Below are 22,609 nucleotides of genomic sequence, written 5' to 3'. Positions count from 1 at the left end.
AGAAGCTCAAGAGTCTAATGGAGACAATATGCAAAAAAGGATATATATTACATATATATGCACATATAAATGTATTAAAAACACAGATATATAAATGTATCTGTGTTAAATTTGCGATAACAGAGGGAAAGCACTTTTAAGGGGGATTAAGAAATGCTTCCTTAGAAGATAGTATTTTAACTGAAGCTTGAAGGAAACCAAGGAAGAGAAGAGACAGAGACAGGAGGGAAAGAATTCAAGCCATGGAATCTATGTAGCTGTATGTTCATATTAATATTTAGATGTTAAACATGATACATTCATTAGATGTCTGAAGTTTGCAGTTGCTGACAGTGTACAAGAAGATATGAATAGTGCTGAGTGATAAATGAAGTAGTGGTTTGGCTTATTTGGTATTCAATACTTCAATCTCCAATCCAAATAATCTAAACATACATATACTGAACTTAAGAAATTATGTTGGAACTCTGGAGTGAGAATCCACAAGATTCTTGTTTGTCTTCTTTATAATATATACATATTAACGTTCTTAGAACTAAATGATTTGTTAAATGTGTGAAAGTGATTTTGTCTTTTTTGTTTCTGGATAAAGTTGACAGATAATACTTGAAAATAAAAATGGGATCAGTCAGGAATAGTTGCATTAAATCTTGTTTGTCCTTCCTCAAAGAGGACCATGAAATCAGGGAGATAATGTTATGACATGCAAGTGAATTGGATTTAAGTGAGGGAGGGCTGTGTAAAGTCACCAGCCTCACTTTCTCGGATGGAGCCATCTGGATTCATTGGTCAGATATGGATCAGAAAGATGAGAGCTGGCCCTCATATTAAGTCTTATTGAATGAATGACTGAAGAAGCCCTTATTTTTTAATGTCATATTCATTTTTTTAGTTTATTTATTTTATATTATTACAATATTCTTGTTGTGAGAATAAACATAAACCCCCCTCCCCCAAAAAAGAAGAGAAACCTCAAGAATAGTGAGAGAGTAAAAAAAATGTACTTCAGTCTCTGTTCAGATTTCAATGGCTCTGTCTCTGGGATGAGTTTCCTTCTTTATCAAAAGTCCACCAAAGCTATTACTAGTTGTATTTCCCTCCACTCTATTCCTTCCCACTCTCATTTATTCTATTCTCTCTCTCTTTTTGTCCTGTCCCTGTTCAAAAGTGTGTTGTATCTGAGTACCCTCTCCCATGATCTTCTCTCTTCTATCATCCATTCCCCCCTTCCCTCCCCCCATTCCCCCTTATCCCATCCCTTATCATTTTCTCTAGGGTAATATAGATTTCTATGCCCTATTAAGTGTGTATGTTATTTCCTCTCTGAGCCATTTCTGATGAGAATGAAGGCTTACTCATTCCCCCTTGTCTTCCCCCATTCCACTCCATTGAAAAAGTTTTCTTGACTCTTATGTGAAATATCTTAGTCCTGTCTTCCCCTCCTTTCTCTTCCTCCCAGTACTTTCCTTTATCACCCATTGACTCCATCTTTTTTCTATATTATACCATTATATTCAGCTCCTTCCTGTGCCTTGTCTATAGATGCTCCTTCAAACTGTTCCTCATAGTTAGTCCTTCTCGTCTACCCTCTCTATGTTTCATCTGAGTCCTGTACTTGGAGATCAGACTTTCTGTTCATCTCTGGCTGTTTCAGTAGGTAAGTTTGAAAGTCCCTTGTTTCACTGAAAGTCCATCTTTTCCCCTGAAAGAGGATGTTTAGTTTTGTTGGGTAGTTGATTGTAAGTTGTAAATCAAGATCTTTTGCCTTCTGGAATATCATTTTTCAAGCCCCATGGGATCTTCATGAATTTGCACGTCATCCTTGTACAGGGGCCATGCTAATCTTCTCTGTATCATTCCAATTTTAGTATATGTGCTACTGAAGCAAGCACCCCTATGAGATCTTAATGTAGATGTTGCCAAATCCTGTGTAATCCTTACTATAGAGTCACAGCAGTTGAACTTTTTGTTTCTGGCAGCTTTTAGTGTTTTCTCTTTGACTTGGGAGTTTGGGAATTTGTCTATAATGTTTCTGGAAGTTTTTCTTTTAGGATCTCTTTCAGGAATTTATCAGTAAATTCCCTCAATTTCTATTTTACCCTCTGCTTCTAGGATCTCAGGGAACTTTTGTTGGAATATTTGTTGAAAAACAAAATCTAGGTTCTTTTCTTGGTCATGACTTTTAGGTAGCCCAATAATTTTTAAATTATTTCTCTTGGATCTATTTTCAAGGTCAGTTATATTTACAAAGAGATATTTCATCTTTTCTTCTAATTTTTTTTGGAGTAGTCTTATTTCTTCCTGGTTTCTCACAAAGTCATTGACTTCCTTTAGTTCCATTCTGCATTTGAAGGAGTTATTTTCTTCAGAGAGTTTTTTTAATCTCCTTTAAAGGCACTCTTCTCCTCATTTGTCTTTTTTGTTGCTTTTTCCATTTGGCCTAAATTGGTTTTTAACATATTATTTTCTTCAGTATTTTTTGTATTTCTTTCACCAAACTGCTGCCTTGGTTTTCATTATTTATCTGCATAGCTCTCATTTCTCCTCCTAATTTTTCCTCTACCTCCCTTAATTGCTTTTCAAAGTCTTTTTTGAGCTCATCCATAGCCTGAGCCCTTTTCTATTTCTCTCGGAAGTTTTGGATACAGATGCTTTGATTTTTGTCAACTTCTGAATCTTCTATGGGACCAAAGTAATTTTCTATGGTTAGATTCTTCTTTTTTCTGTTCTTTGTTCATTTCTTCAGCCTATGATTGATTTACCATACTTCCAAGGCTTTGGGGTTGTTTTGGGACAATCCACAGGGACCTTAATTCCTACAAGGTTTTTTGAGAGACTCTGACTGCTCTCTTGCTTGTGCTTTGGTATGTGGATGATCATAGGCCCTCCCCTCTGCCCTGGAACTGTGAGGATGGTTCCTATGGTGGTATGGGGACCCAGACCTGGATCTGAATGTGGGTAAACTGCTGAGTCCTATCCCAGGGAGAGTAGAGAGACCTCTGCAGCCCCACCCCTACCCCCTTACCGTCTGTTGACTATGCTCTGGAGGTACAGGCTGGCTTTCCTGACTCTCTTGCTGCAGGTTCTCCCTGCTCTGAGGCCAATGCTTGCTCTGTACTCATTCTGGTGGGGCAAAGTTTTCTCATCACCCCTTCAAGCTATTCCTGGAGGTCTGGAAACCACCCCCCTGCCACTGACCCAGGTGGTTGCAGGGATCTAGGCATCCAGCCTGGCTGTGCTCACAGTGGCTTTTTCAAACCCCCCAGGCCCATGAAACAGACCTTTCTTGGGGAACTTGTAAGTTTTCTTGGACTGGGAAATTATATTAGCTCCAAATTTTGGTTAGAGTCTTAATTTGATGGCTTTTGGAATTTTGGGGGGAACAAGTTTCTGGAATTTCCTGCCTTCATGCTGCCATTTTGGCTCCCCCCCCAGAAGAGTTTGTGAATATGTTAAATATGTTAAGTACTGTGCCAAGTAATGGGAATACAAAATCAAAACTGAGATACCTGTTCTCAAGGTTCTTAAATTCTAAAGGGGAAGGCAACACATATGGCTGTGTGGGTGGGTGGGGTCATGAAGGATTGTTTTCATTTAGAAAATCATAGAAATGATGAATGGAGCAAAGGAAATTGGTTGACATACCTTTTCTTGTAGTAATTACAGCATTGGTTTGATTACAGTTCCTATATGAAGAGTTAGATTTGTTTGTGTGTGATGGTGGTGGCAGTAATGTTTAAAGGAGGAAAAGGATGTATGTGTAGGCAGTGGCAGGGTGGGTAGCAAGAACATGTATGGGGAAGAATTTTAAATAATTCTGGAACCTGCTAGATCTAGTAGACCATGCTACACATTTAAGACAGTTCTAGTCCTAAGTGACATTTTACATCAAGATGAAAAATGATCACAAAACTTTATCAATAACATAATACTTTCCCTGGATCATCAGCTTACTAAAACAAACCAATAAAATTTCAAATTCAAATAAACCTATTTTAAAATTTGAGGAAAAAAAACAAGAAAAAAGCCCAATTTTGATCAAGTCTTAACTCCAGCAACCATCGAGCTGGCATCACAAAGGGAATGGCACTTTGTCCAAAAAATTCCACATAGTAAAGGACACAAAGTGTTCTCCTTTGTTCAATAAACACTGCCCCTGCGAAAGCCATAGAGAACATAAAGAATGTGATTAAAGTGAAGTAAAGTTTAGACACAATGGTCCATTTATACCTCATAATTAGTTTATTAAGCATTCTTCTATTAAAACTACATTTTCAGACAAAGATTGGATGATAATTTTTAGCATAATTTAGTCAGAATTATTTATCAGGTATGGTTAGACTAGATAGTTACTTCCAGTTTCCTTTCCAGTTTGAAAATTTAGCAATTCACATTTTGAAAAAATGGTCATATTTATTTTCTCTTGTGTATGCACACACCTTAAAAGTAAGTAGGTTACCTTTAATTTTTATTAAGAATTCTACACTTCTAGAAATCATTTCCTTACATGACAGATGGCTATAAATTGGAAATTTTTGACTTTCCAAACCCATTTAGAAAGATATGTTCATTCATGACACTTAACTAGAGTTTACCTGATATTAATGCATTCCTTGATTATCTTTGACATTTTTTACTCTAACAATGGCTGAATTATTCTCAGATAATGGCTTGTCATAAAACTAGAGCTTGTTATGTCACAGGATGGCCATTTTTTTTTAAGTGGACCAAAAGTTTCATAATCATTTAGATTTGTGTGTGGAAATACAAAAGTGAATGGTGCTACTCTTTCACATTTCTCATACACAATTTTAATCTAACATTTTCTTTGAAAAATACACCGTGATTGCTTTTAAGTAATAGCAGATCTTGTTGAAAAGTGTAAGATGGAGTCATGAAACAATTACAAACTGTAAAATGCTCTTGTTCATGAAACTCAATAAAAGATTACTGAAAACTTAACTCTCCTCATTTTCAACATCCTCAAGTTAGCACTGCCAAGTTGGAATTCCCTAAGAACAAATTTTAGAAATAAAGCTTTAAATAAAATGTGGGTGGAAAGTGGGAAGAAAAGAGCTTATGAACATTCCAGTATAGCTGGACAATACCAGATAGCTTCAAAGCCACAAACGGACCATTTATTTAATTTGGGATCAAGAAGCCTGGAATGAATAAAAGGCAAAGGGAGTTCTATTTTCTGAGAAAAAATATCTTAAAATATAGGTTTGATATTTGAAGTTCATTTAATTCCTTTGGTTCAGCCTCATGAAATCGTACTTCTTGAAGTTTGGTCATCCTAAATCCCATAATGACAATTTGGGAAGTGATAAATTGACATAGAAAACATGGAGTATGGTAGAGTTGTAAGACTGGTATTAGAAAGATTTGACCTGATTATAAAACTAATTTGTAATAAGTATTGTGGTTAGAACTACTGGGAAACCACCCAGCTCTATGCCTGCTTAAATGACACTAATAAGATATAGTGAGAGGTGCCCCAACTTAGAGCTGTTACAAATTTACAGTGGACAACTATAATACCTGCTTCATACAAATGAAAGGAGATATTTTATTGCATTTGAAATATTTCCCTTTAGGAAAAAAAAACAACTCTGGGGGAGGAAGAAGAAAATTTATAGACTGTTCCACACGTGCTTTTCTTTGAAAAGAGATTTGTAATACCTGTTATGGGTGGAAATACTTAACTGATGATCACTGAGATTCTTCCGTACTCTCTCAATATGTTGACCTCACCTTTCCTCTCTGTATCAGATTTGGCAGTTCTCAGAGGTTGTATTGTATGTGGAAAAGGATTTTTCCCTACCCCCTTCTTTCTTAAACATGGTATCTACAAATGTAAAACTCTAGACTACCAAAATAAAATACAGATTTTTACCACTCCATAAGGTTTGGGTTCAATTAAAAAAAAAAAGACACACCATTTTTTTTGATAGCATTTGACAGATAGAATCCTACTCCCAGATGTTTTGTGCTATTTTAAAAGAAATCGTACACAGTTGCCTCAGAGAAACTCCATGTGTTTTTGAAGTGAGAATTGGAAAACCATCTTTCTGGCCATGCCAGTCACTTTATGAAGTGTATATGATTGGGAGAATATATTTCATTTATTACCATTCTATGGCTAGATATGAATTATAATGAGGGAGAAAGACCTTTTCATTTCTATGTCATTGTTTTGAAACTAAATTACATTTGAATAACACATAATTGATTATCTCTGTAAGCAGTTTGTAACTAAATGAATGTAGTGAATAGTTTTATGTCTAACAGCTACTGGTAGAATATATCACATTTATAGATCATTTTATGTAAATGCCAATGTATCAATCATCTAATTAAGGAGTTTGCAATATAGTCTGTCCAGCATATAGTCACAGGTCAAATCCTGTCCACTATCTGTATGATTCTCAACCTATGGCAAAACAAGCAGAATGAATTTCACCCTTTGGGCCATAATTGTCTGACCCATGAGATATGATATTTCCTCTATTAATACAGATGTCAACCTATCCATATATACTTCTGTTATACAGTTCTTTTCCATTTTCTTTCATAGACCCCCTACAGAAGATTTCCTTAATGAGTTAGAATTTTTTCATATTTTTTCTGGGTATAAATACAAATTATTGAATGGTCCAACATATTACACTTTGTTCTCAATGAAGGACTAGGTTATTCCATTTATTTATTTGCTCATTTGCTCATTTATTTATTTATTCATTCACTCATCCATTTATTCATTCATTCATTCATTTATCTATCTATCTATCTATCTATCTATCTATTTATTTATTTATTTTTCCTTTTGAACTCAGGAAACTTAGGAGGAAAATTTATAGTGAGTTTCCCTGATAAGGATTTCAATTTTTAAATATATAGGGAAGAGTGAATTTATAAAAATAAGAGTCATTCCTCATTTGATAAATGATCAAAGGATATGAACTAGCACTTTTCAGAAAAGAAATCAAAGCTATCTATAGTCATATGAAAAAATATTTTATATCACTAATGCATAGAGAAACGCAAATTAAAACAGCTCTGAGGTACTATCTCACACTTATCAAATTAGCTAATTTGATAGAAAAGGAAAATAAATGCTAAAGGGAATATAGAAAAATGGAGAAACTAATTCATTTTGGTTGGAATGGTGAACTGGTCCAATCATTCCAGTGAACAATTTAGAACTGTAAAATTTTGAATACTCTTTGGCCCAGCAATACCATTACTAGGTTTGTATCCTAGGAAGATCAGCAAGAAGGGAAAAAAGGACCTATGGGGAGAGGGAGGAGGGAGAGGAGAAGAAGGGGAAGAGGGAGAGAAAAGAGAGGAAGGGGAGTAAAAGAAGAAGAGGAAGAAGAAAAGAAGGAGGAGGAGGGGAAGAATCTTCATAGCTCTGTCAAAGAGATCTGGGTACTAGAAGGGAATGCCTACTGATTTAGACAGAAATCCTTATAAGTGTTTCTCCTTTCTCAATTGCCAAGAAGTTGCCATGACTCTTTGATTGACTCAATCAAATTTTGACAAAATTAGCTTAACTAGTTTAAAAAAAAGGATACAGGTCATATATAGTTGCACAAAGGGAGAGAAGGAGGAATATCTGCACATGGATATGAAACCATAGGACCCTTGGCAGAATTATGTTGGGGACTAAAAGAGACCACAAAGAAATGGAGAGAAGAGAGCACCAGCCAAGGGGGCAGCTGAGGGCAGCTAAATGGCACAGTGGATAGGCACCAGTGGATGAAGCCAGGAGGAACTGAGTTCAAATGTGGTTTCAGATACTTGACACTTAATAGCTGTGTGACCCTAGACAAGTCATTTTACCCTGATTGTGTCACCTCCGAGACCATCTCCAATCATTCTGTTATCTGGCCACTGGACCTAGATGATTTCAGAGGAGAAAGTGAGACTGTTAACTTAGCACAACACTCCTTTATTCAAATTCAATTCACTTGCTTGGCATGGCACCACCTCCCTGATGTCATGGTCTTTTTCAAGAATAGAGGACAGAGATCAGCAGCAACACTTGACTGTGTTAGAAGAATGGAATGAATGCTGGACTGGATGAAATTATTCAAACCTCATGATTCCTCAATGCCTTCTCCCTTCAATTGTCCTTCCAAGGGTTGAGTCTTGTCCTTGAATCTCCTTTTCTTAATTTTGTGCTTCTTTCCCCCTTAGATTGTCAAGCCCAGTTTTTAAAGATATAGGTAATAAATCAGTGCACATTTAACTTTTTGTTTCATTACTCAAATGCCAAAAAGAAATACCTAGGAGAGAAAAAATAGTTCATGACGGATTATATGCATGAAGGTAATTTTTACCTTTAGGGCTCAGGATGAACAAAGAATATTGGTTCATTTTTGCAACTTCTTATAAAAGAAAGGAAAACTTATTCAGGTTTTTCTAAACAATGATTTTACCAGTTTTTGGTTGAGAGAGACTATGATGAGCTAGGATTGATATAAGATTGATATAATGAATGTCTGGTCATTTTCTTTTCCCCCAGTCTTCCCATAGACAATTTAAAAGTAAAACTATTGCTTCAGAGTGGTGAAACTTGAGGGAAAACTAAAGAGAAAGTCACTAAAAGGGAAGGTTATAGGGGAAAGTAGTGCCATGTGCAACAGTGGGGACCAGGACAAGTGACAATCCCTGTTCACCTGGGCAGTCCAACATAACCACTACCACATTGCTTGATAGAATTTAAAGTTTGCAAAGCACTTTATATACCTTATTTCATGTGAGCCAGATAATAACCCTGTGAATTATGTTTTTCAATTTTACATGATTTTTATTTTCACTTTTTTTTTTAGATTTTGGCAAGGCAAATAGGGTTAAGTGGCTTGCCCAAGGCCATGCAGTTAGGTAATTATTAAGTGTCTGAGATGAGATTTGAACCCAGGTACTCCTGACTCCAGGGCTGGTGCTTTATCCACTATGCCACCTAGCTGCCCCCTATTTTCACTTCTTGAAAATGAATTTATGCCTTTTGTTCTTTACATTGAAAACATTTTACAGAATATCATTCTGATTTCCTCTTTTAATTTTTTGAAAAAATTATATTTCAAATATACATATATATTACTAATATCATTTGTTTTTATAACATTTATATTTTTTCACTTCATCCTTTTCCTAATCTGTCCTAGGAAAAAATAAAAAGATGAAGGGAAAAGTTCTTCAAAAATAAACCATATTTAAAAAAAACAACTCTGATGTTATATGCAATATTCTGCAACTTGGGTCTTCTTACCTCTTCTTTGATAATTATAACTGCATATATAGGTATATGTAAACATACACACACATGCACATGCACACACAAACATATATACATATGTGTATGTACACAAGCACACACATATACATAAATACACACAGACATGTATATATTTAGATAGAAAGTATATTTAGTATGTCTATATGTTGACACATAATATATGCATGTACATATATACATATGTACATACAGAGAAAGTATTTTGAGTATTATTCTTTCCATTTACATGGATTCAATGTGCATATTGTTTTTCTTATTCTTGCTTACTTCACTTTGTATCAGTTTACATTATATGTTTCATATTCATGTTTCAAAATTTGTCTCTCCATTCTCTGGGTTGATGACTGTCCAGACTTTTCCAATTTTTTTTTGCTACTATAAATAATACCATGTTGTATAAAAAGTTTAAGAGAGACATAATTCCTGGGTAATTAATCATTTTATTAATTATGACTAGTCAATAGTTAATAAAAGGATGGTCAGCTGGTCATCTTTTGTGAACCAAAGATGGATCATGGTGATTTGTTGATGCTTGTATGCCCCTTGAAGAGTAGGTATTACTGATAGATGGCAATTAATATGAAGACTGAATATTATAATGACATTCTCTTCAATATTGCTCAGATCCCACCCAACTGAGAAAGTTTAGATCTAATCAAAGAGTAAAGAGATTTTAGTCTAAATGGATTCCATCCTATTGTGATCTGTTCAGGTTTAGGTGGGAAATAAATCCTTTGTCTAGATACCCCAGTCTGGAAGTGGTCTGGGAGTAAGAGTGATGTAATCAAAATCAAGTTACCACTAATCTGAATATAACACAAGATTGAGGTGAATGTTAAATTCAATCTCATTATTAGATCTATTCATCAGATATTGATTTGACCTAGTAGAGAATAAAGAAGTAGGAAGGGGAAAAAATTCTGGATCTCTCCAATAGTAAATGGATATCAAAATAAGAGATCATTTCTTTCAATACTGACATAAATACATTGGTAAATATGACACCTTTCTTTTTTTGGTCATTGATCTTTGTGGGGTATGTTTCTGTCAATAGAATCTATTGAGTTCAAGGGTTTGGAAATCTTAGTCACTTTTTTGTGTTATTACAAATTGCTTTCTAGAAATGTCAGCAATTCGTGCATTCCTTTGCTTGTTTTTCCACCATTCTTCCAAGGTTTACTATTCTTATCTTTTGTCATTTTTGTCAATTTGCTAGGTATGAGATAAAACCTTAACTTTTTATTCTCTTTAATCTCAAAATGAGAGATTTAGAGCATTCTATTATATGGATTTTAATAGTTTGCAATTCTTTTAAAAACTGTTTATATTCATTTGACCTCAAATTTTGAGGGGAATAGTTTTTATTTTTATATTTCTGTTGCCACTTTTTCTCAGATATATGTGATATTTAATACCAAAAAATTCCTCTTTAGTTGACTTCTTTGCTTTTCATAGTTGTAATAATTTTGTAAAAGCAAAAGCATTTCAGATGCTCTAACATGTCTACTAAAGAATCAATATCCTATTCATAGCTATGGAAGAGGCATAAGCAGTTTATTTCATATTTTCATGGCACAATTTTTAATATTTATGCTATATATGCCTTTTAAAATTATTTTAGAAAATAGTGCAAGATTTTGATGCAAATCTAATTTCTTTTTTTAAAAATATTTATTCTCTTTTTGTACAAATGATTTTTTTATACATTAATAAAATATTCTTGTTTAAGACTAAACAGAATACCTCCCACAAAATATAGACTCGCTTGAGCAATAAAGTAAAGGGGAGAGAAAAAATTAAAATTAAAAAAATAGTAATAATTGTATTTCTGCATAGGAAATGTTATTATTTTTATTTTGTAGATAAGAAAGTGGAAGCCTAGAAAATTCAAAGTTACTTTCCATCTTGAAATAGTCATTAAATGGAAGAGGCAGGATTCTCTTAACTCTATATGTCTCTCTTAACTCTATTTGTTTTGCTATACTGTCTCAAAAAAGTTTCAGAAGTTAGAAAATTTCATGTCAATCAAGATGCACAAAAAATTTTTATTACTAAACCTGCAATCTTGGGAAAATATATTTTAAATGGAAAAATTTTGTATTTCTAATACTTCAGCAAAAGCAGATTCATCTGCAATGCTGAGGCTAATATAGCATTTTATAATTTAGTAAACAAATGTAAAACCAAATATTATTGAAAGGTTTTTGGACCCAAGAGTTTCTGTACTAAAAAGCCCCATTTTTAAAACCAAATCAAATTATTTATTGAATTCAAAATCTATGCCAGATACTGTAGAGATTCAAAAGAAGAAAAGTTCTTGTCTTCAAGAAGCTTATAATATTAATTGAAAGACAAACTAAGCATATGAAATGATCTCTCTGCAACTTAAAATAGTATGTAATATAACTTTAAATTACATATTTTAGGTGATTACAACAGGGAGCCAGAGGAAGGAAAAATAAATATAGACTAGAAAGGCTTGAAGTAAAACTCAGTGGTGCAGAATTTGAATAGGAGGCAAGGAAGGAAAACTACCTTCTTGAATAAGAAAATCCTACATAAGCAAAATATGAGAGATTAAAAAAATTAAAAAGCTTTAAGTGGCTGAAGTGGAAAGTTCATATGAGGAATAAAATATAGTCAACAATATCATAGGATAAAATGGCAATAAAACTGCTTTGTAATCTATGAAGTACTATCCCTATGTACAGTATAATTATGAATGCTATGATATATATATATATATATATATATATATATATATAGTGGAAGAAGATAATGGAAGTCTTGAATATTAGACTCAAAATGGAACTCAACCTCAAACTCATAAATTTGGTTTTGATCTAATCAAGGTTGGATAGCAGTGTGTATATGAATGTGAGTCATCATGTATGGTGGTGTTGTTGAATAATAAACATAATTCTGTAGCATTTTATAAAGCACTTTTCTCACAACCTTTGAGCTAGATACTGTGCAATCTCACATGTGTTAGCTATGCGACCTTGGATCAGTCACTTAACTGCTTTTGGCCTAAGTTTCCTCATTTTAAAAATGGGGATAAAGGCATGTACTTCACAGTGGTGGTGGTGTGAGGATCAAATAATATTTGTGCAATGAGGACTGTCCTACACATGTAGTATGGGAATGATGTGTGATTATAATGGAGGCAAATTAAACTTTTCTCCCTGCCCCTTCTCCAACAGAGACTTTAATTCCTGCCAGGAATGGAAGTAGGAAGTTGGGTTCAGAAGCCTAGCCATTCTGTTCCCTGAGAGAGAATTCCAGTTTTGAGCTATATCCATCTGCTCTTATAAATATTATTTGTCTAGGGAATGTGGTTTTCAGGTTCAAGCAAGACATCTGACCACTGTTCATAGAAGAGGAAAGAAGGACCTACTATGTATATTCAAAACCATTCTCTTCCCATCAAAATTAGTTCACAATGAATACATGATAAGTAATAAAGAAACCTTTTTCTCCAAGTTGATGACAAAACAGAAATCAGAGAAAATAAACATGGGAGAATCTATCAGACAACACACAATGAAAGTGCTCTCGAATTGGAAGCAAGGTGATTTAGTGCAAGAAAGAATCCCAGGTCTCATAATTTTTTTTTTCATTTACGGCAATTCACTGAAGTCTCTTCTTAACTGGGGATATACACATGATATTAATTCATATTGTCTTCTTTCCAGAGTTTTATATTTCTTTCAGCAATCTGACATAAGGATGTTATTGTCCATTGTATCTCTTGAAATGAAATCAGAAGCTCATGAAGTGAATGCAGAGACTAAAGAGACTCAAGAGATTCTCTTTCTCTTCTTTCTATTCCTCATGTAGATAGGAGGCATTGATCTTTAAAAGAATGTCTTCTAACAATAGACTTTGGCACTTGGGTTATATTAATAAGCACAGTGTTTGACACATAGAAACCACTTAAAATATGGTTATTTCTCATCTCTTCCAGCCCAAATCTCGTGTTTGGGTTTGTTTGATTGTTTTGGGGGGAACAATAGAACTAGAAAGACTAGCTAGTGGAATATAGTCTTTAAAATAATAACTCAATGTTTCTTCTAATAAAGGAACACTTTTAAAGTGAAGCTCTCACAGAAATTATGTTTTTGACAAAGCATCATGTTCCTTCTTTATGTTGAAGATATATAAAGAACGGCAAAATGAACTAACTGATCACTAGTATATTTCTTCTTTTCAGAGAATAATTTACTGAAAGTTAGGTAATTTCTAAATTGATGAAGCAGTGGGGAAAATCCACCTTAAAAATCCCAAGCTTTGTCATATTCGAGCTGAGGGCAGATGACTCACTGTGTGAATTCAAGTTGTCACTTAAAATTTTTGTCTTATTCAACCCATCTGGGAAACTGAATAAAAGCACTCCACTATAAACCAGATGGTCTAACAAAGCTGAGTTTTCCCAGATTTAAGAAGGAATAAAGAAATTCTAATGTAATTACTAAAGGAAGTGGGAGGAAGAAAGGGATAAAAGAGAGGTAACATTAAGCTCACTGTAGTCCCTTTCCAAGCACACAAAGAGTCTTTGCTTAAAACTCCTTATTTCTGAAAGGTTAAAGATGACTTAGGGGACTTGCTCTGTTGAATGTTTTGCACAGCACCACATGTGTGTGGTGCTCATGAATGATGACTGTTATGGTAGATAAAATGCTTTTTATGAATACAGAATTGGGGGAGGACCTAGTGTTCATTTCTCCTTATTGCCCAGGAAAATTTAAACGTTATTTTTAAAGTATACAGTGAGGAAAATTTGAAAAGTTAAAAATTAGTGAAACTGTTTTCTAAGACAATTGTTTCCTCAAATTTTAAGTTAGATGAGATTCAACACTGAAGGACAAATAGTATTTTCCAGAATGTAGTACAGTGGAAAGAGACTCTTGAGTTTACAGGATCTATGTTTCTATCTCATCTCTGATGCCTACTGTCTATGTGATCTTGGGCAAATTCATTTAATCTTTCTGACCCTCAGTTTCCTAAATTGTTAATTGAGTGTATGGAACTAGATGATTTCTGAAGTTCCTTATATTTTTAATCCTACAGTAATAATATCCTTCCATAGCTCCTTTGAAAATATGTACTTTCAGGAGGAAAAGATTAAATTACTTTGCTGACCATCATTGGAATTAGTTTGTAAGTTCCAGATAGGAAAATTAACCAAATACTAATATTGTATTTCCTTCACTAGTCAAATCTGTCATGTGTCAGGAAGAAGAAATTCATTTGCTTCCATCTAGGACAAATTCACTTTGCTGAAAAGGCTATAGAACATCTATCTTTCTGATTCCTGACTGAACTGCATAATCTTGAAATGGATTCCTGATAGTTTACAAAATTACACAGAAATGCCACAAACTAAATCTATCAAATTCACCCTGTGGAATTCCAGAGTCTGAAATTCAAAAATGTAGATTGACCTCTGAGACCAGTGATGACCTCCAAAGGAAGAGAGAGGTCCATTGTGGTTACAATAAATAGGATCTCACCAAAGGGAAAATATATATGTATTTTCTTTCAAAAGATTAAGTTTTTAAAATTTCAAGTAGGTCAGGATGCTATAGTGAGAGAGATGAGACATTAAAAATGATCAAATAAATAAAAATTGAGAGACAACTTCTCATTTTCTAAACATCAGATTTCCATTTGGATATAACTTAATTTCTCAAGTAAAAAGATAAAGATATAAACTTTAATGATAGTCTTTAATGTCCATAGTCATTAATATACATAGAAAGATGAATTTCAATGCAGTGATACTCTTATTAAGGACCAGAATTACAATCCTTTTATTTGAATGGGAAAGACTGAGGTTTTAATATTCATCTCAAAATCTGAATATTATTCCAGTCTAATCTAAGCTAATTTGAGCTCCAAGGTCTTCTAAATTTTCTTGGCAATCTCATGTTTGTATATTTTCTTTGAAACTCATAACACTTTCAGTTTTCAGTCAAAATGTATATATTCTTCTTATGTGCAGCATAGAAGGAAAATGTAAATGAAAAAATCTTTTACAAATAAATTCTTGAAATCATAGATAAGATATGGCTTGATTTAATGTGTTTGATTTTGAGCATGCATAAGTTATTTTTTCATAAATTTTTATCTCTCTTTCATAGAAGCATCATGGGGCAAATTGAATAGATAGTCTCAGAATCAGGAAGACCTAGGTTCACATCATCTTTATGACATATAGTACTTTTATGACCCAGATTAAGTTCGCTGTCCATCTGTAATGACTGTCCAAGATTAATCTACTGAAGTATTAATTAAATGGAATGTTCATCTAGGAGCATGTCATTGTCAGAAATATGGATATCCCTTTCTGTTTTTTCTTTCCTATCTTTTTTAATGAAAATTTAATTTATGGAATAAAGACAAGTATTTCCATAATATATTCAAAATGATTATTGCACATATAATTTTCTATTCCTTTTAAATATATAATAAAATCATCATATAAATTCTTCCCCTCACCTTTTTTTCTTTCTTCTCCCAACCTTGGCCTAGAGATGACTGTCATTAATAATACATTGTGTGTACAATGTAAAATTATTCAATTCATCTATCAGTTCTTTTTGTGGGGGCACATACCATTTTTCTTTTATATTTTTAAATTTTTTACTTTGCATCTTATAATAGTAAAAATAACTTTAATGTTAAAAGCCATTCTTAAAAAATATTGCTATTACTTTATATAATAGTCTCTTGATTCTGTCCACTCTTCACCATTTTTTATAATTCTGTCCATGTGAGATCATCATTTCTTAGAGTACAGTAGATTCCATCACAACCATATACTACAATTTGTTTTTCTCATGAGGATTTTAGAATTCACTTTTTGAGTAGTTGTGATTCTCTTTAAGGAGTCTTTGTAGCTTTCTATGTATTAATATGATCATAATAGCAGCCCAAAGTGTCCAATTCAGTTATGGAAAATGTCATTAAATAAAGTCCAAATAGAAGAGGGAATCCTTTTATTTTTATTATTTTATTTCTCAAGTTATATTTTAATTAATATATTGCTTCCCTTAGCTTTCCCCTGTAAGTATATTAAATATGGAAATGAATAACCCTCAATGCATGTCTATAAAATGCAACAGCTACAACAAAAATCCAAATTGACATGTCTAAAATAAACAATTTTCTGCATCTTGAATTGACACCTCTGTTCACAGGTGAGTAGTATGTTTCATTTATAATCTTTTGTACTAGTTATCAAAGCTTCAAAGACTTCTAATTTGGTTTTCTCTCTGATGCTGTTAGCACTGTAATTTTTTTCCTTGTTTTGGTTATTTATTTGCTCTTAGAAAAAATGAAATTACTTGACTTTATATATTTATGAATAGTTTTAGTTTTATTTATCAATTCAATGATTTTTCCTTTAAAATTTATTAATATGTTCTTTAATTTTCATAATTTTAATTTTGTATTTAGTTGGGGGTTTTTGTTATATATTTTTAGTTCTAAAAGAGGTATAATAATATTCTTCTCTATTATAGTTTTACTATCTAAATTTCCATGGAATTCAGTGAATTGGGGAATGTCTACCTAAGCACTGAAGACTGCCCCTCTTTGGAATGGGTGAATGAGAACAATTTGTTCCATTGACCATATAGGCAATAGAAATAAGCACTACAGTACATCGAAAACTTGGTCAAAAATAAAAGATTCCAAAGTTATCCCTTGCAGCCTGGACTTTTATGACTTTGGAGGAAAGAGTGAGGATGATGACTTTGTGCAAATCTGCCTCACTTAAATTTAATCTATTTACAAGCCAAGATATCAATTGTAATGCTATTGGTCTTCTTCAAAAATGAAGGATGACTTTGCAGATGACATGATGATATACCTAGAGAATCCCAAAAAAATCATCTAAAAAACTACTAGAAATAATTAGCAATTTAAGCAAAGGCACAGGATAGAAAATAAACCCTCATAAATCCTCAACATTTCTTTATATGACTAGCAAAATACAGCAGAAAGGGCTAGATAGAGAAATCCAATTCAAAGTAACCTCAGATAATATAAACTACCTGGGACCCTACCTGCCAAGGCAGACTCAAAAACTTTTTGAAAACAATTACAAAACACTACTCACACAAATAAAATCAGATTCAAATAACTGGGCAACATCAATTGCTCATGGATAGATTGAGCTAATATAATAAAAATGACAATTCTACCAAAGCTAAGCTACTTGTTTAGTGCCCTACCAATCAAAATTCCAAAATATAACATTAATGAGTTGGGTAAAGGTGTAAGTAAATTTATATGGAGAAATAAAGAAATAAAATAAGCAAGAATTTCTAGGTATTCAATAAAAAATGCAAAAGAAGGTGGCTTAGCCCTACCAGATCTAAAATTATATTATAAAGCATCAGTCATCAAAACTGTCTGGTATTGGCTAAGAAATAGAGTGGTGGATCAGTGGAATAGACTGGGTACAGTAGCAGGTAATGATTATGGTAATCTGCTTGGGTTTGATAAACCCCAAGAGTCCAGCTATTGGGATAAAAACTCTCTCTTTGATAAAAACTGTTGGGAAAATTGGAATTTAGTACAGCAGAAACTTAGATTAGACCAACACCTCACATCCTATACCAAGACAAGATCCAAATGGATATAGGATTTAGACATAAAAAATAATATTATAAGCAATCTAGAAGATCAAGGAGTAGTTTACCTGTCAGATCTATGGAAAAGGAAGCAGTTTATGACCAAAGAAGAGATGTAGAACATCATTAAAAACAAACTAGGTAATTTTGATTACATTAAATTAAAAGGCTTTTGCACAGGGGCAGCTAGGTGGTACAGTGGATAGAGCACAGGTCCTGGAGTTAGGAGTACCTGAACATTTAATAATTATCTAGCTATGTAGCCTTGGGCAAGTCATTTAACCCCATTGCATTACAAAAACCTAAAAAAAGTTTTTGCACAGACAAAACCACTGTAACCAAGATCAAAAGAAATGTAGTAGATTGGGAAACAATTTTTACAAGTAGTATTTCTGAGAAAAGACTCATTTCTAAAATATTCAGAGGACTGAGTCAAATTTTCAAAAAAAAACCCAAGCCATTCTCCAATTGACAAATGGTCAAAGGATACACAAAGACAATTTACAGCTGGGGAAATCAAAGTGATCCATAGTCATATAAAAAATTGCTCTAAATCATTACTTAATAGAGAAATGGCAATTAAAGCATTTTTGAGGTATCACCTCACACCTCTCAGACTGGCCAATATGACCAGAAAGGACAATGATCAATGTTGGAAGGGATGTGGAGAATCTGGAACACTAAAGCATTGTTGGTGGAGCTGTGAACTCATCCAACCTTTCTGGAGAGCAATTTGTAATTATGCCCAAAAGGCAACAAAAATGTGAACACCCTTTGATCCAGCAATACCACTACTGGGTCTATACCCTGAAAAGATTATGGAAAAGGGTTAAAAACATTAAGTGAATGTCCTTCAATTGGGCAATGGCTTAACAAACTGTGGTATATGTATGTCATGGAACACTATTGTTCTATTAGAAACCAGGAGAGATAGGAATTCAGGGAAGCTTGGAAGGATTTGCATGAACCTATGCTGAGTGAGATGAGCAGAACCAGAAAAACACTGTACATCCTAACAGCAACATGGAGGAGATGATTAACCTTGATGGACTGCTCATTCCATCGGTGCAACAATCAGGGACAATTTTGGGCTGTCTGCAATGGAGCATACCATCTTTATCCAGAGAAAGAATTGTGGAGTTTACATAAAGACCAAAGACTATTACCTTCAATTTAGGGCAAAAACCCCATTATCTTATTATGTAATTCTACTATCTCTTATACTTTATTTTTTTTTCCTTAAGGATATGATTTCTCTCTTATCACATTCAATTTGGATCAATGTATACCATGGAAACAATGTAAAAACTATGAGAATGCCTTCTGTGGGGGGGGGGAGCAAGAATGGGGGGAAAATTGTAAAACAAAATAAAAATCTTTCTAAAATATGAAGGATGAATAAAAAATAAGAATACTAGTGAACAATTAAATGACACTTTACAGTTTGCATATAATATTCCATTTGATCATCATAATCACCCTTTGAGGTAGATTTAATTATTAAAATTTGACAAATGAGAAAACAGAGATAAAGATTTCTTTTTATTAAAGATTTACATTATTTTGAGTTTTACAATTTCCCCCCTAATCTTACTTCTCTACCCCCATCCCCCACAGAAGGCAGTCTGTTAGTCTTTACATTGTTTCCATGGTATACATTGATCCAAATTGAATGTGATGAGAAAGAAATCATATCCTTAAGGAAGAAACATAAAGTATGAGAGATAACAATATCAGACAATAAGATATTAGGTTCCCCCCCCCTAAATTAAAGGTAGTAGTCCTTGGTCTTTGTCCAAACTCCACAGTTCTTTCTCTGGATACAGATGGTATTTTCCATTGCAGTCAGCCCCAAACTGTCCCTGATTGTTGCTCTGATAGAATGAGCCAGTCCATCAAAGTTGATCATTGCCCCCATGTTGCTGTTGGGGTGTATAGTGTTTTTCTGGTTCTGCTCATCTTACTTAGCATCAGTTCATGCAAATCCTTCCAGGCTTCCTTGAATTCCCATCTCTTCTGGTTTCTAATAGAACAAAAGTGTTCCATGATAGACATATACCACAGTTGGTTAAGCCATTCCCCAACTGAAGGACATTTACTTGATTTCCAATTATTTGCCACCACAAACAGGGCTGCTATGAATATTTTTGTACAAGTGATATTTTTACCCTTTTTCATCATCTCTTCAGGGTGTAGACCTAGTAGTGGTATTGCTGGATCAAAGGGTATGCACATTTTTGTTGCCCTTTGGGCATAGTTCCAAATTTCTCTCCAGAAAGGTTGGATGAGTTCACAGTTCCACCAACAATGTAATAGTGTCTCAGATTTCCCACAACTTTTCCAACAATGATCATTATCCTTTCTAGTCATATTGGCCAGTCTGAGAGGTGTGAGGTGGTACCTCAGAGAAACTTTAATTTGTATTACTCTAATAAGTAATGATTTAGAGCAATTTTCATATAACCATGGATTGCTTTGATCTCATCTGTAAATTGCCTTTGCATATCCTTTGACCATTTGTCAATTGGGAAATGGCTTTTTTTAAATTTGATTCAGTTCTTTGTATATTTTAGAAATGAGTCCTTTGTCAGAAACATTAGTTGTAAAGATTGTTTCCCAATTTACTGCATTTCTTTTGATCTTGGTTACAGTGGTTTTGTCTGTGCAAAAGCTTTTTAATTTAATGTAATCAAAATCATCTAGCTTGTTTTTAGTGATGTTCTTCATCCCTTCCTTAGCCATAAACTGCTCCGCTTTCCATAGATCTGATAGGTAATCTAGTCCCTGATCTTCTAGTTTGCTTATAGTATTGAGACAAAGATTTCTTAAGTGATTCTTCAGGGGCACAAGACTAGCAAGTTTCTGGGCTAGAATTTGAACTCAGATCTTTCTGACTCCAAGTACTTTGTCCATTAACGTTCCCAACTTTTTTTTTATTTTTTTGCAAGGCAAACGGGGTTAAGTGGCTTGCCCAAGGCCACATGGCTAGGTAATTATGAAGTGTCTGAGACCGGATTTGAACCCAGGTACTCCTGACTCCAGGGCCGGTGCTTTATCCACTACACCACCTAGCTGCCCCAACTTTCCCAACTTTTAAATCAACTTATGTTTCCTACCTTTCAAATGAGAAGTTATGAATTTTGTGTCTTAATATTCCAAGAGCTAAACCAGTGACCTGCTATTATTATCTGATGAAGGTCATCAATAATCTGCAATAAATTGTTACACATGGTGGAGGAAGTTTTGCTATACATTCATGGATGTTTCTGAGACATTTTATGAGGCAGCTCCTTTTTTTTATTGCAAGTGGCAAGTCTCTAGTGTCCAGAGGAATTAACTTATCAGGTTAAGACTGTATTGTATGCCAGGAAGAGATAGGTTTATTTCAGACTCAAATTCAAAGGAATTGGGATTACAATTGAAATTAAAGATGACTTCTCTAATGGGTTGACTTTTGGATATATATGCTGATGATTTATAAACTGCAAGCATAAAGATAAATAAATATATAAAATTTTGAAGCTTGACATTTAATTAAGTACTATAAGGACACTATGATCTTAAATCTCCTTACTTGATAATATCATTTAGAATTTATTCATGCTTCCATGAGCATGACTCTTAGGGCATCTGCCCTCTGTTTTCTTGGGTTCTACTTTTCTCAGGAATGCAGCAGAGATAGTAGTCAAATATTTTCTAAATTTTGGTAGAACAGGTCAAAGTCTATTCTTCTACTACTTTATTTTCACAATATGGTTTTCATATGTAATATCACTCAACATTTAGATGGCTAAAATGGATAAGTGAAGCAGTGTGCAAGACATGTGTATACTGTCCATCTTGAGAATGCTAATCATAGCCTTTTTACTTTTTTTTATAGAATCCATCTAGTTAATTTTTTACCCTCCTAAATATGAACATGCTTCCCCAAGAAACCACCAACCTGTGATAAGTGAATGACTTCTACTATAATCAAACCTTGAATGGGGGCAGTCTTTTGCAAAATGTGTAGTTTTAAGTAGGATGGAATGTTTTTAAAATCTGGAGTGTTTATTTATTGCTTATAGAACATCCATTTTAAGGTAGAATTGACTTGGCATATCAGAAAGAGATATTCCAGGATAGCAGGAATGCATAAAAAATTAAAACATGTCTGACGTTTATTTCATTGCCTTCTTCACTAGGACACTTTCTTAGCCTGTAGAATAGTGATAATCTTCAATGTTAATAATCTTTCCTAATAAGTTCCTTTTCTATTTTCTCTATAATAGACTATATCAAACATTTCTAGGATTATTCTATAGATTAACATGGAGCCATCAAAGGGCAGTTAGGTGGCACAGTGGATAGAGCACAGGCCCTGGAGTCAAGGAGGACCTGAGTTCAAATCCAGACTCAGATGCTTAACAATTACCTAGCTGTGTGGCCTTGGGCAAGTAACATAACCCCATTCCCTTAAATAAATAAAAATTTAAAAAAATTAAAAAAAACCATAGAGCCATCAAGTTGAAGACCCTGAATACCACTTACATCCTCTATCTCCAGTTTCTGTTGGTTCTTTGAAGCCTTTCTCAACCCCTTTGATAAGGGTCTCCAGTGTCCCTTATCATTTTCGTCCTCTGAAATAATATCATCAAGGTAGATGGTTGACTAGGTCCTTCAT

At 33.8% G+C, this 22,609-nt stretch overlaps 1 non-coding gene across 1 annotated transcript; it reads right to left on the bottom strand.

The window, feature by feature from the left end:
- Positions 1-1,785: 1,785 nt before the first annotated feature.
- Positions 1,786-1,892, bottom strand: LOC141492451 (U6 spliceosomal RNA). The gene has a single exon (XR_012469917.1). It is a non-coding gene; the product is annotated as a U6 spliceosomal RNA (small nuclear RNA).
- Between the last annotated feature and the right edge of the window lie 20,717 nt (positions 1,893-22,609).

This window comes from Macrotis lagotis, chromosome 6, assembly GCF_037893015.1.
Source record: "Macrotis lagotis isolate mMagLag1 chromosome 6, bilby.v1.9.chrom.fasta, whole genome shotgun sequence".
NCBI classification, from domain to species: domain Eukaryota; kingdom Metazoa; phylum Chordata; class Mammalia; order Peramelemorphia; family Peramelidae; genus Macrotis; species Macrotis lagotis.
The sequence above is the reverse complement of the archived record's forward strand: the minus strand, read 5'-3'. Positions and strand labels throughout refer to the sequence as shown.